Consider the following 17015-nt stretch of genomic DNA (forward strand, 5'->3'; position numbering starts at 1 on the left):
TGGTGGGCGGGGCTGGAAGAGGAGGATGGTGAATAGAGATCATGAATTTCTATGGGATAATGAGAGCACAAATTAACTGTCCCCAATCCAAAGGAGCCTTGTTTAAAGGTGTTCTGAGGGACAGTGCTGATATACTGGAGTGGGAAAGCACTGCGTAGGTTTGAATTTTTCGGAACGTTAACAAAGTGAGATTTGTTTCAGAAAAGCAATATGGTACAGAGAACCCAGGAGCAATGGAAGAGAAAAAACACAGAGTTCAGTAAAGGTCCACCAAGCTACCCTTGAATCCTTCTCCTTTATCCCTCACAAAGTCTTCCCTCCCCTGTCGAGCTCTTCTCTTTGGAAGCCCAACATAGATGAAGGGGAAAAGTAGCTTTCTGTCAACAAGATTATTATTATTATTATTTTGTGTGTGTGTGTGAAGAAGATCAGCCCTGAGCTAACATCCATGCCAATCCTCCTCTTTTTGCTGAGGAAGACTGGCCCTGGGCTAACATCTGTGCCCATCTTCCTCCACTTTATATGGGATGGCGCCACGGCATGGCCTGACAAGTGGTGCGTCGGCCAACAAGATTAATTTTTCTAAGTCATATTGTATCCAGTTTATTGACACTTAGCCCAGTTTTATTTCTTCAGGGTATTAAGCAATGCATTGGAGCTGGTGTGATATGGGCCAAACTGTTGCCCAACCAGGCTGATGGGAGGATACACTTCCCTCACAAATGCAAGAGGCTCCACGCAGCTGTAGGGAGAAAAAATAACTCTTTCTTGTATGACATGGTAGAAAGAGGACTGTCTTAAAAATCAGACCCCCTGCTGCCCATCCCAGCACCACTTCTTTCGAGCTATGTGACTCTAGCCAAGTAACTACATTCCTAAGCTGGATTCCTCTGCCAAAAGGGGTCATGATACTACCCCTTTTGGTCCAGAGTGCCATTTGGTCTGTGCCCATCCATCACACAAGGAGGACCAAGTAAGATCATGTGAAAGTATCTGGGATCGGTTCAGTGTAAACTACTGTAAAGTAGTTAAATACAGTTTTACAACTATATGGATTCGAGCGATTACTTCTGGTCTTATTGAGATACTTAGGAAACACAGGTTTTTACCCCAAACCAACAAGATTTTCAAATACTGGAGGAACAGTGTATTTCATGAGCTACTCAGGCAGTAAACAAGGGAAAGGCGTGCCTACCCCAGCAGCCATATGCCTCTAGCCTCTAACCGTAGTCACACCTGTCACACTGGTTGCCTCTCCCTACTTCCCAGGGTCAAAGTGCCCACCAGCCAGCTCTTAGTTTTTAGATCCACTTATGACTCTCACCTTCCCTGCCACTCTGCTTAGCAGGCATTGAGCACACACCTGCTCTAGTTCCATGCTGCTGGATCTAGACTTCAAGGCCTCTTTCCATAAACAAACCCAAAGACCTCATCATTGTCCTCCAGCCTTCTAGATCTTTCTGTGGCCTCAGACGTTCATAACTTTCCTTTCCCCCAATGCACATGTATTTCACCTTCCAGGACCAACTTCTGTGGCTCATCCCTCTCTGATTGTCACTTTGTTCTCAATGGTGCCCATCAACCCAGTTGCACATTAAAATCACCTGAGGGGAACTTTAAAAAATACCAGTGCCTTGGGGCCAGCCCGGTGGTTTGGTGGTTAAGTTTTTGCACTCCAATTCAGCAGCCCAGGATTCGCAAGTTCAGATCCCAGGAGCGAACCTACAAACCGCTCATCAAGCCATGCTGTGGTGGCGTCCCATATAAAGTAGAGGAAGATGGGCACGGATGTCAGCCCAGGACCAATCTTCCTCAGCAAAAAGAGGAGGATTGGCAACAGATGTTAGCTCAGGGCCAATCTTCCTCATAAAAAAAAAAAAACAGTGCCTGGGTACCTCTCTAGACCCGTTAAATCAGGAACTCTGGGGCTAGTTCTCGAGTGCCAATCTAGGTACTTTAAAGTTCCAGGTGATTCTAATGTACAAGTAGGTTTCTAGCTATGCCTTCATTTTGTTACAGAAGAATTGCTCAGTAGGAGAGCTACTGGTGTTTGGGACAGGACAATTCTTCCTTATGCAGGTCTAACCCAAGCGTTGTAGAATGTCACTAGGACACCCCATGGTGATGACCAAAAGTGCACCAAACATCTACCATTATAAACCATTATGACCTCAATAAAAGAATTGGGGAAAAAAAAATCTCCAAATGCCCCCACTTGGGAATCTCACCCACCCTCTCTTTTCCTTTTGTGCACCCCCTAAAAAGTGAAAGCCCCTCTTTTCCTGCCCCACTTTTCACTTCTCAGGTAACCAATTGTTCTAGCTTGCTCAGGACCAAGGATTTTCCCAGGATTAGAGTTTTTTTGTGTGTGTGTGAGGAAGATCGGCCCTGAGCTAACATCTGCCAATCCTCCTCTTTTTGCTGAGGAAGACTGGCCCTAGGCTAACATCCATGCCCATCTTCCTCCACTTTATATGGGACGCTGCCACAGCATGGCTTGACAGGCAATGCATCGGTGCACGCCTGGGATCCGAACCGGCGAACCCTGGGCCGCCGCAGTGGAATGCGCGCACTTAACTGCTTGCGTCAACGGGCCAGCCCCTAGAGATTTTCAGTGCTAAAACTAGGAAAGTCTCAGGCAAACCACAAAGCTTAGTCATCCTCGATCTTCTTCTATTGCCTCACATAAGGGATGCCCATTTTTTCTGTCTCTCCCACATCTTTTCTGGGAACTGGCCCTTCCAAACCCCAACATTCCTCCATTCAAGGGTTATACTGGGAACAACCTTGAGGAGGTAGCTGACACAAACTGGGCCACTTGAGTTCCTCCCGCAGAATTTGCAATTGGAACTGGATGCTAGTCTCAATTTGGTTAGTGCTCCAAAAGAGATTTAAATTTGGGAATTATTGGTGGCCATTTTCTACCAGGAAAACTACTGTGGGGTATGGAGGAGGATGGGCAGTACAGAATGTGTGTTTGTAGCCACGGAGCAAACACAGGCCCAGAAAGAGCAGAGGTGCATAGAATCTTCCTGGCTTCCCCACGGTGCTCAAGTGATTCTTAACTTGAGCCTGCATCAGCATCCCTCACCTAGAGGGTTCCTTAGAACAAAGACTGCTGGACCCCACCCCCTGAGTTCTGATTCAGTAGGTCTGGGTGTGGCCCACAGACTGCTTTTTTAAGGAGTTTCCAGGTGGTGTTGATGCTGCAAGTTAAGGACTACTGTGAGGACCCTGCCCTGGGCCAGAGTTCTAGGGCCTCTGAGGGGCCAGCAGACCCAGCCCTGCCCTAGGGTTATATGAGTCTGTATTTTTCTAATAAATTCCCTTTTTTTCCTAAACAGCCTTATGGAGATATAATTCACATAACATACAATTCTCCCATTTAAAGTGTACAATTCAATGACTTTTAGTAGATTTACAGATATGTAAAACCTTTACCACAGTTAATTTTAGAACATTCTCCTCACCTCAAAAGAAACCTCATACCCTTTAGCTGTCACTCCTCTCTCCACACCCTCATCCCCTACCGCAACTCTAAGCAACCACAGATCTTTCTCTACATATAGATTTCCTTGTTGTGCACGTTTCATATGAATGAAATTATAAAATATGTAGCCTTTTGTGACTTGCTTCTTTCACTTAGCATAATGTTTTCCAGATTCATCCACATTATAGCATGGATCAGTACTTCATTCCTATTCAGATCCTTTGCCCATTTTTATTGGATTATTATCTTTTTATTATTGAGTTGTAACAGTTCTTTATATATTCTAGATACAAGTCCTTGATCAAATGTGTGATTTGTAAACATCTTCTCCCATTCTGTAGGTTGTCTTTTCACTTTCTTGATGGTGTCTGCTGAATGTTTGTGTCCCCTCAAAATTCATATGTTGAAATCCTAATGCCCAGTATGATGATAGTAGAATGTGGGGCCATTGGGAGGTGCTTAGATCATGAGAGTGGAGCCCTTGTGAATGGGATTATGCTTTTATGGAAGAGACCCCACAGAGCTCCCTAGTTCCTTCTACCATGTGAGGATACACCAAGAAGTCTACGACCCAGAAGAGGGCCCTCACCCGACCATGCTGGCACTCTGATCTCAGACTTCCAGCCTCCAGAGCTGTAAGAAACAAATTTCTGTTGTTTATAAGCTGCCCTGGCTGTGGTATTTTGTTATAGCAGCTGGAATGGACTAAGACAGTGTCCTATGAAGCATAAAAAATTTTTAATTTTGATAAAGTCAAACTTATCTATTTGTTGTTGTGGCTCATGCTTTTGGTGTCATATCTAGGAGTCTTTTGCCCAATCCAAGGTCATGAAGATTTACCCCTATGTTTTCATCTAAGAGTTTTATAGTTTTATATCTTACCTCCATTTTTTTTTATAATTTTATTTATTTATTTATTTTTTCCCCCGAAGCCCCAGTAGATAGTTGTATGTCATAGCTGCACATCCTTCTAGTTGCTGTATGTGGGATGTGGCCTCAGCATGGCCGGAGAAACGGTGCGTCAATGCGCGCCCAGATCCGAACCTGGGCCACCAGCAGCAGAGCACGCGCACTTAACCGCTAAGCCACTGGGCCGGCCCTGTTACCTCCATTTTGAGTTAGTTTTTATATGTGGTATGAGAACTTCATTCTTTTGCATGTGGATATCCAGTTTTCCCAGCACCATTTGTTGAAAAGACTAATTTTTCCCCATTAAATGGTCTTGGCACTCTTGTTGAAAATCAGTTGACCATAGATGTATGGGTTTATTTCTGGACTCTCAGTTCTGTTCTGTGGATCTATATGTCTGTCCTTGTGCCAGTACCACACCATCTTGATTGACGTTGCTTTATTGTAAGTTTTGAAATAGGGGAGTGTGAGTCCTCTTATTTTTTTCTTCTTTTTAAAGATTATTTTGGCTATTCTGAGTCTCTTACAGTTCAATATAAATTTTAGAATCAGCTTGTCAGTTTCTACAAAGAAGTCGTCTGGGACTCTGATAGAGATTACACTGAATCAGTAGATCAGTTTGGGGAGTATTGCCATCTTAACAATGTTAAATCTTCCAATCCATGAACATGGGCTGTTCTTCCAGTTATTTAGACCTTTAATTTCTTTCAACAATGTTTTGAAAGTCTTCAGAATATGTTTCGCACTTCTTTTGTTAAGTTTATTTCTAAGTATTTTACTCTCTTTGATACAATTGTAAATGGAATTGTTTTCTTAATTTCATTTTTGGATTGTTCATTGTAAGTATATAGAAATACCATTGATTTTGTATATTGATCTTGTATCCTGCAACCTTGCTAAATTCATTTATTAGTTTTTTTTTTTTTTAAGATTTTATTTTGTTTATTTTTTCCCCCCAAAGCCCCAGTAGATAGTTGTATGTCACAGCTGCACATCCTTCTAGTTGCTGTATGTGGGACGCGACCTCAGCATGGCCAGAGAAGCAGTGCGTCAGTGCACGCCCGGGATCCGAACCCGGGCTGCCAGCAGCGGAGCACGCGCACTTAACCTCCAAGCCACCGGGCCGACCCTCATTTATTAGTTCTAATAGCTTTTTGTTGTATTCTTTAGGATTTTCTGTATACAAGATCATGTCATCTGCAAATAGAGATAGTTTTACTTCTCCCTTTCCAATCGGGATGCTTTTCTATTTCTTTTTCTGGTCTCTATGCCAGTGTAAATGAATGAATGGTAAGGATCTAGGAGAGCCCATTTCCCACCTGGATGAAAGAAGGAAAAGACCTAGCACTGGATATATGTCTTATTTAGAAAAAAACAAAAGACTTTAGGGATGGGTACATAAACATTTTATATGGTCCCTTCAAATTTTGTGTTACAATTTAATTCGAAATTCTTCTAGGGAAACTTAGTATTAATGCAAGTACTGAATTTACATTCCTGATCCTGATGAAAGCCTCCTTTTACTCCACTTGTCTTGAAATAGTGCTTTTCAGATTTTCCACCAAAGAGGACCTAAGGGCAGAGAAGAGGAAAAATTTGAGGAGTAGTCCTATACAGCGTATAATAACATGAAATAATTTTGAACTGTTGTTTTATCTTAAAAATTCATGCAAATTTTATCTTCTACTCCAAGATAGAGTTATGTTCATTTTACTATTAAGATAATGATTTTTTTTCAAGATAAGAAAGGAAGCCTTTACCATATCATCCAGCAATTCCATTTCTGGGTATACATCCAAAAGAACCGAAAGCAAGAACCTGAAAAGTTATTTGTACACCCATGTTCCTAGCAGCATTATTCACAATAGCTGAGAGGTGGAAGCAACCCAGATGTCCATTGACAGATGAATGGATAAACAAAATGAAGTATATGCATACAATGGAATATTATTCAGTCTTTTTTTTTTTTTTAATTTACTTATTTATTTATTTATTTTTCCCCCAGAGCCCCAGTAGATAGTTGTGTGTCATGGTTGCACATCCTTCTAGTTGCTGTATGTGGGACACGGTCTCAGCATGGCCAGAGAAGCGGTTCCTCGGTGCGCGCCCGGGATCCGGGCCCAGGATCCGAACCCAGGCCGCCAGCAGCGGAGCGCGTGTACTTAACCGCTAAGCCACGGGGCCGGCCCTGTTCAGGCTTGAAGAATGAAATTCTGACACACGCTATAACATGGATGAACCCTGAGGACATTAAGCTAAGTGAATTAAACCAGTCACAAAAGATAAATACTGTATGATTCCACTTACGTGAGGTATACTAGGGTAATTAAATTCATAAAAACAGAAAGTAGAATGGTGGTTGTCAGGAGCTGGGCAGAGGAGAGTTGTTGTTTAATGGGTATAGAGTTTCAGTTTTGGAAGATGAAAAAGTTCTGGAGATTGGTTGCACAACAATGTGAATATACTTAACGGTACTGTTTTCTACACTTAAAAGTGGTTAAGATGGTAAATTTTATGTCATGCATTTTTTACCACAATAAAAAATAATTTAGAAATTAAAAAAAATTTTAAAGAAGGCCTTGTGATTTGGTCAAAGGAAGCAATTACATTCATCTCTTGGTATCCATGGGGGCTTGGTTCCAGGACCCCCGATGCATACCAAAATCCATGGATGCTCAAGTCCCTTAAAGGGTCCTCTGTATCCACGGGTACCACATCCTTGGATATGGAGGGCCAACTGTAGTATTTAGATTCAGCTAGAGCTAAATACCCTTCCTTGGTTTAATTTATGGAGATGTTTATATAGCCACCTTTTAATTATCCTATAGGGACTTCTCTGCTCAGAGAATCATCCTAGTCCACAGGCCAACAATAAACAGGAACTAAGACAGAGGGATAGACTGGATGACTCTCAGTGTGTTTCTGTCATGCCATGTGGGCCCCGGGTCATAACCTATTGTGTTCCAGGATTTAGGATACATTCTAATATGTCACGCAGAATAGGTTAAGTATTAGGCTTTATAAGGTAAAGGGAAATCTTACAAGGCTGGGTCAGCTAGCAAAGAGAAAGCAGGAATACCCTATCCTCCTATTACTCCACAGAGAGGTATGCTGGGGCCACGGTGCTCTGCTGGATCCACAAAACAAGTCTGTGTTCTGCTGAAGTGACATTGCCCCTCTCTGTTCTACCTTGTTCTCACAGTGCTAATGAATCAGGAAGGAGTGAGTTAACAAATTTCTGGCCAAACAAATGGCTGGAAAAACCAGCTTTTGGTGCACTCAGTATACCATTCTCTTCCCCAGATTCACATAACAAATGTTAAAAGGCTAAGAGCATATTTCACAAGACAGGCGCTTTAACCAGCTAAGCCATGGAGCCCATAAGAGCATATTTCAATTCCAGGGGAAAATCTTGCCCCTGCGCTACCTTTGTATCTCCCCTTAATAACAGGTTCACCATGCCCTCAATGTCTATAGGTGCCATGAGGGAAATACACAACAAGGGAAATCACCAATCAGAATTTTTAACAAGAGAAGGACCAGCAGCAATAGATCCTGCCACAAAGAAGAAACCATGATGAAGCTATTGCCCAAACAGCCTGAAAGTTCTTTCTTCCCCAGAAATAGCTGCCCACCCAATTTTTGGCAAATCTCCACCCTTGTTCCAAAAATAAATAATAGCAAACACTTATCTATGCTTACCACGTGCCAGAAACTGATCTAAGCATCTTACATATATTAATTCATTTTATTATCACACCAACCCTATGGGGTAAGTGCTATTTTTATGCCCATTTTATATATGAGAAAATTAAGGCATGAAAAGGTTAATGAACTTCCTTAAGGTCAGGGTAGAAAAACCAGGATTGGAAACCAAGCCATCTGTCTCAGAGTGTGTGCTTTTCCACACTAAAGCAGAATTAAGTCATTGGACTCAATTCTTTTTTTTTTTTTTTTTTTGTGAGGAAGATCAGCCCTGAGCTAACATCCAGGCTAATCCTCCTCTTTTTGCTGAGGAAGACTGGCTCTGAGCTAACATCCACTGCCAATCCTCCTCCTTTTTTTCCCCAAAGCCCCAGTAGATAGTTGTATGTCATAGTTGCACATCCTTCTAGTTGCTGTACGTGGGTTGCAGCCTCAGCATGGCCGGAGAAGCGGTGTGGCGGTGCGCGCCCAGGATCCGAACCCAGGCCCCAGTAGCGGAGCGTGCACACTTAACCGCTAAGCCGCGGGGCCGGCCCAATTGGGCTCAATTCTGCAAGAGCCTTAAATATGCATTGTCCTGGGCCCAGGGCAGCCTTAAGGAGAGGAGCACCAATGAATGTGGTAGGAAATGGGGCATGTCCTGGAACAGCAATGCGAGATGGGAGAAGTTGGAGAACATGGTGAGGGCAGAAGAGCAAAATAAATTTAGGGAGGACAGTTGGGAGGGAGCTTTCAGGGTAAGAAAATAGTGACATGACAAAGGTGAAGCAACAAGAGTATTGTAAAGTACCCTGGATTCTTTTTAATAGCCTTACTGAGTATAATTGACATACAATAAACTATGCGTGTTTTAAGTGTACAATTTGGTGTTTTTGTGTGTGTGTGTGTGTGAGGAAGATCAGCCCTGAGCTAACATCAGCTGCCAGTCCTCCTCTTTTTGCTCAGGAAGATTGGCCCTGGGCTAACATCCATGCCCATCTTCCTCTACTTTTTATGGGACGCTGCCACAGCATGGCTTGACAGGCAGTATGTCAGTCCACAGCCGGGATCCAAACCCGTGAACCTGGGGCCGCCGAAGCGGAGCACACAAACTTAACCACTACGCCACCAGGCCAGCCCCTAATTTGTATAAGTTTTAACATATGTATACACCTGTGAAACCATCACACAATTAAGAAAATGAAAATAAACATCACCCCAAAAGTTTCCTTGTATCCTTTTGGAAACCTTCCCTCTCTGCACCTCCCCACAAACTCTCCCTCTGGTTGTCCATGATCTGCTTTCTGTAACTTCAGATTTACATTTTCTAGAATTTTATATAAATAGATTGTACAGTGTTCACTCTTTTTGTCTGGTTTCTTTCACGTGGTGTAATTATTTTGAGATTCATCCATGTTGTTGTGTGTATCGATAGATAGTTTATTTTTCTATTAAGGGACTTATATCTACAATATGTACAGAACTCTTACAACTCAATGATAAAAGACAATCCAATTTAAAAATGAGCAAAAGATCTGAATAGACATTTCTCCAAAGAAGATACACAAATGTACACGGAAAAATGCTTAACATCACAAGTCATCAGGGAAATGCAAATCAAAACCACAATGAGATATCACTTCACACCCACTAGGATAACTGTAATAAAAAGTCAGGGCCAGCCCCGGTGGCCTAGTGGTTAAGTTCAGTGCATTCTGTTTCAGCAGCCTGGATTCAGTTCCCGGGTGCAGACCTACACCACTTGTCTATCAGTGGCCATGCTGTGACCACAGCTCACATACAAAATAGAGGAAGACTGGCACAGATGTTAGCTCAGGGTGAATCTTCCTCAGCAAAAAAAACAAGTCAGATAATAACAAGTGTTGAAGAGTATGTAGAGAAATCATAACCCCCATACACTGCTGGTAGGAATTTAAAATGGTACAACCACTTTGAAAAACAGTCTGGCAGATCCTCAAAAAGCTAAACATAGAGTTATTTACCATTTGACCCAAAAATTCCACTCCTAGGTCTATACCCAATAGAAGTAAAAACATGTGTGCCTACAACTTGTACACAAATGTTTCTAGCAGCATATTCATAATAGCCAATATGTGGAAACAACCCGAATACCCACCATCTGATGAATGGATAAACAAAATGTGGTATATCCATACAATGGAATATTATTCAGCAATAAAAAGGAATAAAGTAGTGTTATATGCTGCAACTTGGATGAAACTTGACAACATTAAGTGAAAGAAGCCAGATACACACACACACATACACACACACACATATTACATGATTCCATTTTTATATGAAATGTTCTGAGTTGGCACATGTATCGTGACAAAAAGTAAATTAGTGGTTGCCTAGGGCTGGGGGTGAGAATTGGGGGGAAATTGAAGGTGACTGCTAAAGAGTATAGGGTTTCTTTGTAGGATGATGAAAATGTTCTCAAATTGATTGTGGCGATAGGGGCACAAATCTGTGAATATACCAAAACCATTGACTTGTATACTTTAAATGGGTAAATTTTATGGTATGTGAATTATATCTCACTAAAGCTGTCACAGGAAATAGTTTATTCCTTTTTATTGATGAGTAGTATTCCGTTATATGAATATACTGCAGTTTTTTTACCCATTCACCTTTTGTTTGTTAACAGTTTTTGACTTTTAAAAATAAAGCTCTATGAACATATACTAGTCTTTGTATGGACATATGTGTGTTTTCCTTGCTCCTACGTAAATACCCAGGAGTAGAATGGCTGGATCATATGGTAGGTGTGTTTAACTTTTTAAGAAACCACCAAACTGTTTTCTAAAGTGTTGATACCATTTTACATTCTCACCAACAATTTATGAGAGTTCCAGTTCCTCCACATCCCTGTCAATTCTTGGTATGATGAGTCTTTTTTTCTTTTTTTTTTTTCTGAGGAAGATCAGCCCTGAGCTAACATCCGATGCCAATCCTTCCCTTTTTGCTGAGGAAGATTGGCCCTGGGCTAACATCTGTGCCCATCTTCCTCTATTTTACATGGGATGCCACCACAGCATGGCTTGACAAGCAGTGTGTCAGTGCGCGCCCAGGATCCAAACCTTCGAACCCTTGGGCCGCCACTGAAGCAGAGCATACGCACTTAACCACTGTGCCACGGGCTGGCCCCAGATGATCAGTCTTTTTTTTTTTTTTTTTTAATAATTTTTTTTATTTATTTATTTTTTCCCCCAAAGCCCCAGTAGATAGTTGTATGTCATAGCTGCACATCCTTATAGTCGCTGTATGTGGGACACGGCCTCAGCATGGCCAGAGAAGCGGTGCGTCAGTACGCGCCAGGATCTGAACCCAGGCAGGATCCGAACCCAGGCCGCCAGCAGCGGAGCGCGCGCACTTAACCGCTAAGCCACGGGGCCGGCCCATGATGATCAGTCTTTTTAAGCAGACATTCTAATAGGTGTGTAGCAATGTCTCATTGTGACTTTAATTTGCATTTCCTTAATGACTAATGATGTTCAGCTTCATTTCATGTGCTTATTTGCCATCTGTATATCTTCTTTGAAATATCTGTTCAAATTTTTTGTCCACTTTCTGAAAAATTGAGTTGTCTGTTATTATTGAGTTTTCAAAGTTCTTTATAAATTCTGGACACAAGTCCTTTATCAGATATGTGTTTTGCAAATATTTTCTCCAAGTCTGTGACTTGTCTTTTCATTCTTCTCACAATGTCTTTTCAAGAACAGAAATTCTTAATTTTGATGAAGTCCAATTGATCAAATTTTTCTTTTATTGATTGTGCTTTTGGTGTCATATCTATGAAATCTTTGTCTAATCAAAAGTCACAAAGATTTTTCTCCTATGTTTTCTTCTAGTAGTTTTATAGTTTTAGATTTTACATTTAGGTCTGTGATCTATTTTGACTTAATTTTTGTATATAGTATAAGATATGGATTGATGTTCATTTTTTGCATACAGATATCCAATTGTTCAGCCTCATTCATTGAAACAACTATCCTTTCTCCATTGAATTGCCTATTGATCTTTTTCAAAAATCAATTTTTGGGGGCCGGCCCAGTGGCACAAGCGGTTAAGTGCGCACACTCCACTATAGCAGCCCAGGGTTCGCCAGTTCGGATCCCAGGTGCGCACCAAGGCACCGCTTGGCAAGCCATGCTGTGGCAGCGTCCCATATAAAGTGGAGGAAGATGTGCACGGATGTTAGCCCAGGGCTAGTCTTCCTCAGCCAAAAAAGAGGAGGATTGGCAGATGTTAGCACAGGGCTGATCTTCCTCACAAAAAAAAAAAAATCAATTTTTTTATATACATGTATATATCTATATATATATATGTCTGGACTCACTGTTCAGTTTCATTGCCTATCTTGAGGTCAATAGCACACTGTCTTGATTACTATTGTTTTATAAGAAGTCTTGAAATCCAGTAGTGTTAGCCCTCCAACTTGGTTATTCTCTTTCAAAGTTGTGTTCGCTCTTCTAAGTCTTTTGCATTTTCATATGAATTTTAGACAGCTTGTCAATTTCTACAGCTTTTTTTCCTGTGGAGCAGAGACAGAAACATAGCATATTAATGAAAATCCTAGGGCTCTGAGGTCAGTCTGCCCAGGTTCAAGACCCAGCTTTACCTCTTCATAGCTGTTTGACTTTGGGCAAGTTACCTAACTTCTCTGCAACTCCATTTCTCATTCTAAAGCTGAGATAATAACATTAGCAATCTCATAGGGTTGTGATGGGGCTTAAGTGAAACAATGTATATAAATGCTGAGAGACTGAAAATACAGACAGGCAATGGCCAGACCATATATGACGATAGAACTCTGACCCACAGCCTCTCCAGCAACCAGTCCATGAAGCCAAACCACAACCTCTGCAGCAATTGGCCCAGAACAGTCAGGACTTGACCCAGTCAGTGAGTGCCAACTTCCCTCATTTTTGCCCTGACTGCCAACTCAGGACCACGCAGATAAGCCAAATATGCTCCCCAAACCAATCACATAGGATGCCCCATTTCTAGTCAGCCCACCTGCGGCTTTCCCTATGCCAGCAACCTCCCGTCAGGGTTTCCCTGAAGCCTTCTCTTCTTCTTTTTTTTTTTTTGTGAGGAAGCTTGGCCATGAGCTAACATCTGTTGCCAATCTTCCTCTTTTTTTTGCTGAGGAAGACTGGCCCTGAGCTAACACCTGTGCCCATCTTCCTCTATTTTGTATATGGGATGCCTCCACAGCATGGCTTGATGAGTGGTGAGTATCCCGAGATCTGAACCTGTGAACCCCAGGCTGACAAAGCAGAGCACCCAAACTTAACCACTACACCACCAGGCTGGCCCCCTAGCCTTCCCTTTTTTACTATAAGGCTACCACTCTCCTGCCTGCCTTTGAATCTCTGACCAATACAAGTGATGGTGGCTGACTCCCTGCCTGTAGCAAAGCTCTGAATAAACAACTTTGCTTCTTCTCATTTGGGTGATCTTCATTTATTTCCACAATGCTTAACACTATGTTCTTAGTTTAATGGGTGCCCAATAAATTTTATAGAGAGCAGCAGAATTGTTTTGTCAAATGAAATTTTACACAGAATCCCAGTATATAAAACAGACCAAAGTGGCTTTCAATAGTTAGTACTAACAGTGGGACTTTTGTGGTGATCTCAATAATATTAAATGGTGATAAGGAATAACAATTGCAGACACAGTAATAAAAAAATCCTGATTCACACCATAAGAAGCTGCAAATGCTAACATTTTTTTTTCTTTTAAGCAGGTCATCTTACAATAAAATATTTGTAGAAGCCCTGGAAGTGCCTCTTCAAAACTCTGGGGGTCTCCGAAACATGGAGTAAAAACTACTGGTGTGAGGTCACAGTTGGGAGTCTTGATTTAAGTCATAGGATTTTGCCAACCAGCTGGGTAACCCTGGGCAAGTCACTTGATCTTGTCTGAGTTTTGTTCCTTCTTCTGCAATTTGAAGAGGCTGAGCTAAACAAGAATTTCTCAAAATGTAGTGTGAGCCACAACCTGTGTGTAGTGGAGGGGGCAGCGGTGTGTGTGCCTGTTTAAAAATGCAGGTTTCTGGCCCACCCAGTGGTTCTAACTCAGTAAGGCTGGGGTAGGGCCCTATCAGCATTTTTAACAAGTGTCCTTGTTAAAAATGATCCTTGTGCATAATTTGAGAAACACACGAGTAAATGATCTTTAGGTTCCTTGTGGCTCTGGCATGTGATTCAGGTGGAGTCGGTGAAGAGAAGTCACAGGGCAGGAGCATGGGGAGAGGAAAAGTGGAGGGGAAAATCGCTCAACAATTAGGAAAATATTGATGGGGAGTGTTTTTAAAAGCCTATTGTATCAATATTCCCCTTTCGAAAGCCCCTACAACTCTGGTCCAGAGAGATTTGGACCCTGGCGTTGCTCTCCGAGCCGTGGCAAAGGCAATCACATTTTATTCTCCACTAGCCCGAACACTCCGGAACCTCCCAACCCCTGGATTTGAATACATCGGAGAAGAAATGCAACATGCAAAATGCCTCCCTGCCCTCCTACTCCAGTTTCTCCATGGCTTGCTTGGGGTAGGAGAGGACAAGGGAGGATTTGGCCAGTCTGGGGTCTGGTCCTCAAAACCAGATTAAACATAGGCCACTCCTCCAGCACGCAGGGCAGAATCCTCTCAATTCCGCAGTTGAGACCCCAGCTCAGTATGGCCATACCTCCCTCTTGCGGCGGAGAGCGGGACTGCTCCTGGCGAGGAGAACAAACGCCAGGGGCGGAGACAGCCGGCAAAGACCCTGAGTTCTCCTGGATCCAAGGGTGGGTAAGAGAAGGAGGAAAACAGATAGCACTAGAGGGACTCTTTTCATGGTCTGTTTCTACTTTACCGTTTCTTTCTGCCTCCCAAAGCCAATCCTCCCACATATCCTTGCCCTTTATTAATAACTTTTTTGTAATGCCTTGCAATTTACAAGGTATTTTCACAAACATCATCTCACGTGATCCATTCTCACTCTCTTTTCACATCACCTCTCTTCTCTTCCAGAATGACGGAAAAACTGAAAAATAACAACCTATGTAAATACCTTTCTTGTATTTTGCATAAGGGTGGATCCGACCACACCCTTATTCTTGGGTTACAGGACCTTGAAGCTGAGGTAATGACCTTGACCGCTGTAGTAGCCTATTAAGTTTGTTCTGCTCTGTGGTCACAAATAGAGCCTTGAACATGCCCCGGCTTGCTCATAAGAAGAAAAAGCAAAGTGTATGACCAAAGCAGCACAAACCTAGGTAAACAATTATTTTTTGATTCATCAACTCAAAAAATTAATCAAATTAAAATCAAAATAGAAAAAATGCACAAATCATAAATGTACACTTCAATTACTTTTCACAAAGTGAGCACACCATGCAACCAGCATCCGGATCAATAAACAGAACATTACCAGCTCTTGCTAATGCCCCCCTCATACCCTCTTCCAGTCACAACTCATCCCCAAGGTAACCGCTGTTCTTTTATCACCATAGCTTAATTTTGTCTGCTTTGGAATTTCATATAAAAGGAATCAAACAATATGTACTCATGGCTTTTGCTGAACATTGTGAAATTAATCTGTGTTGTTGCATATGGTTCATTCTCAGTGCTGTAGTATACCATTGTAGAAATACACCACAATTTATCCATTTTATTGATGGTAGACGTTTGGGGTTCAAGTTTGGGGCTGTTATAAGAATGCTTCTATGAACATTGTTGTGCATAGCTTTTGAGAAATATATGTACACATTTCGGTTGGCTTTATACCTGGGAGTGGAATTGCTGGGTCATAGGATTGCTTTATTTGATACTGCCAAACAGATTTCCAGTGTTGAGCTAATTTGCATTCCCATCAGCAATGTATGAGAGTTTTCCTTGTTGATTCACATTCTTGACAATGTTGTATATTGTTTTACATTTTAGTCATCTTGGTAGTTGGGTAATAGTATTACCTTGTAGTTTTTTTAAATTAATTAATTAATTTTTCCCCAAAGCCCCAGTTGTATGTCATAGCTGCACATCCTTCTAGTTGCTGTATGTGGGATGCGGCCTCAGCATGGCCGGAGAAGCAGTGCGTCGGTGCACGCCCGGGATCCAAACCTGGGCCGCCAGTAGCAGAGCTCGAGCACTTAACCGCTAAGCCACGGGGCCGGCCCTACCTTGTAGTTTTAATTTACATTTCCCTGATGACTCATGAAGTTGAGCACCTTTTCATGAGCTTATCAGCCATTTGGTGTGGATATCTTCTTTTGTCACGTGCCTACTCAAGGCTTTAAGGCAAACAATTTAAAGCCTACGTTTACCCACCTTGAATGGTAAGAGCATTGTTTAGTATTCAATTTAATCCCAAATAAACATGTTCTATTTGTGGGCTACATTGAGGGATATTCCTTATACTTGTGCTGTATTTACATGATGTCATTTGGTTAATCTAATGAGTATTTTAAAAAGTAGAAGGTGGAGGCTATGCTTGTTCTGTGGAGAAGACAGCAGTCTTGGGAAGATTATGACATGTTCCAAATAAGTGGCAGAACCAAGATCCTCCATCAAGGTTTTGCTGTTTCTTGGCCAAATGCTCATTTCCACTACAGTGGTTCTCAAACCCATTTAATCTCCCCACCTTTTATAACAAATATTTTGTATCACTCCCTCCTTTACTACAATGAAATTAATTCTATAGATAATTTCAAAAGATAATCGATATGTTGCCCCCATGGTATAAAGAAGAAATAAAAGAATAGTGATTTATAATAAACAATTACCATATTTACAAATAAAATAATAATCTAATAATAGTGTAATTACAAATAAAATAATAAACAGTTGAGCACAATTATACTAGCACACGTAATGAAATAATAGATGCTTGCTCCTAAAAGCAGACTCTCTGTAAATAAA

The sequence above is a fragment of the Diceros bicornis genome, chromosome 3 (genome assembly GCF_020826845.1).
Source record: "Diceros bicornis minor isolate mBicDic1 chromosome 3, mDicBic1.mat.cur, whole genome shotgun sequence".
In the NCBI taxonomy this organism is placed as follows: Eukaryota; Metazoa; Chordata; class Mammalia; order Perissodactyla; family Rhinocerotidae; genus Diceros; species Diceros bicornis.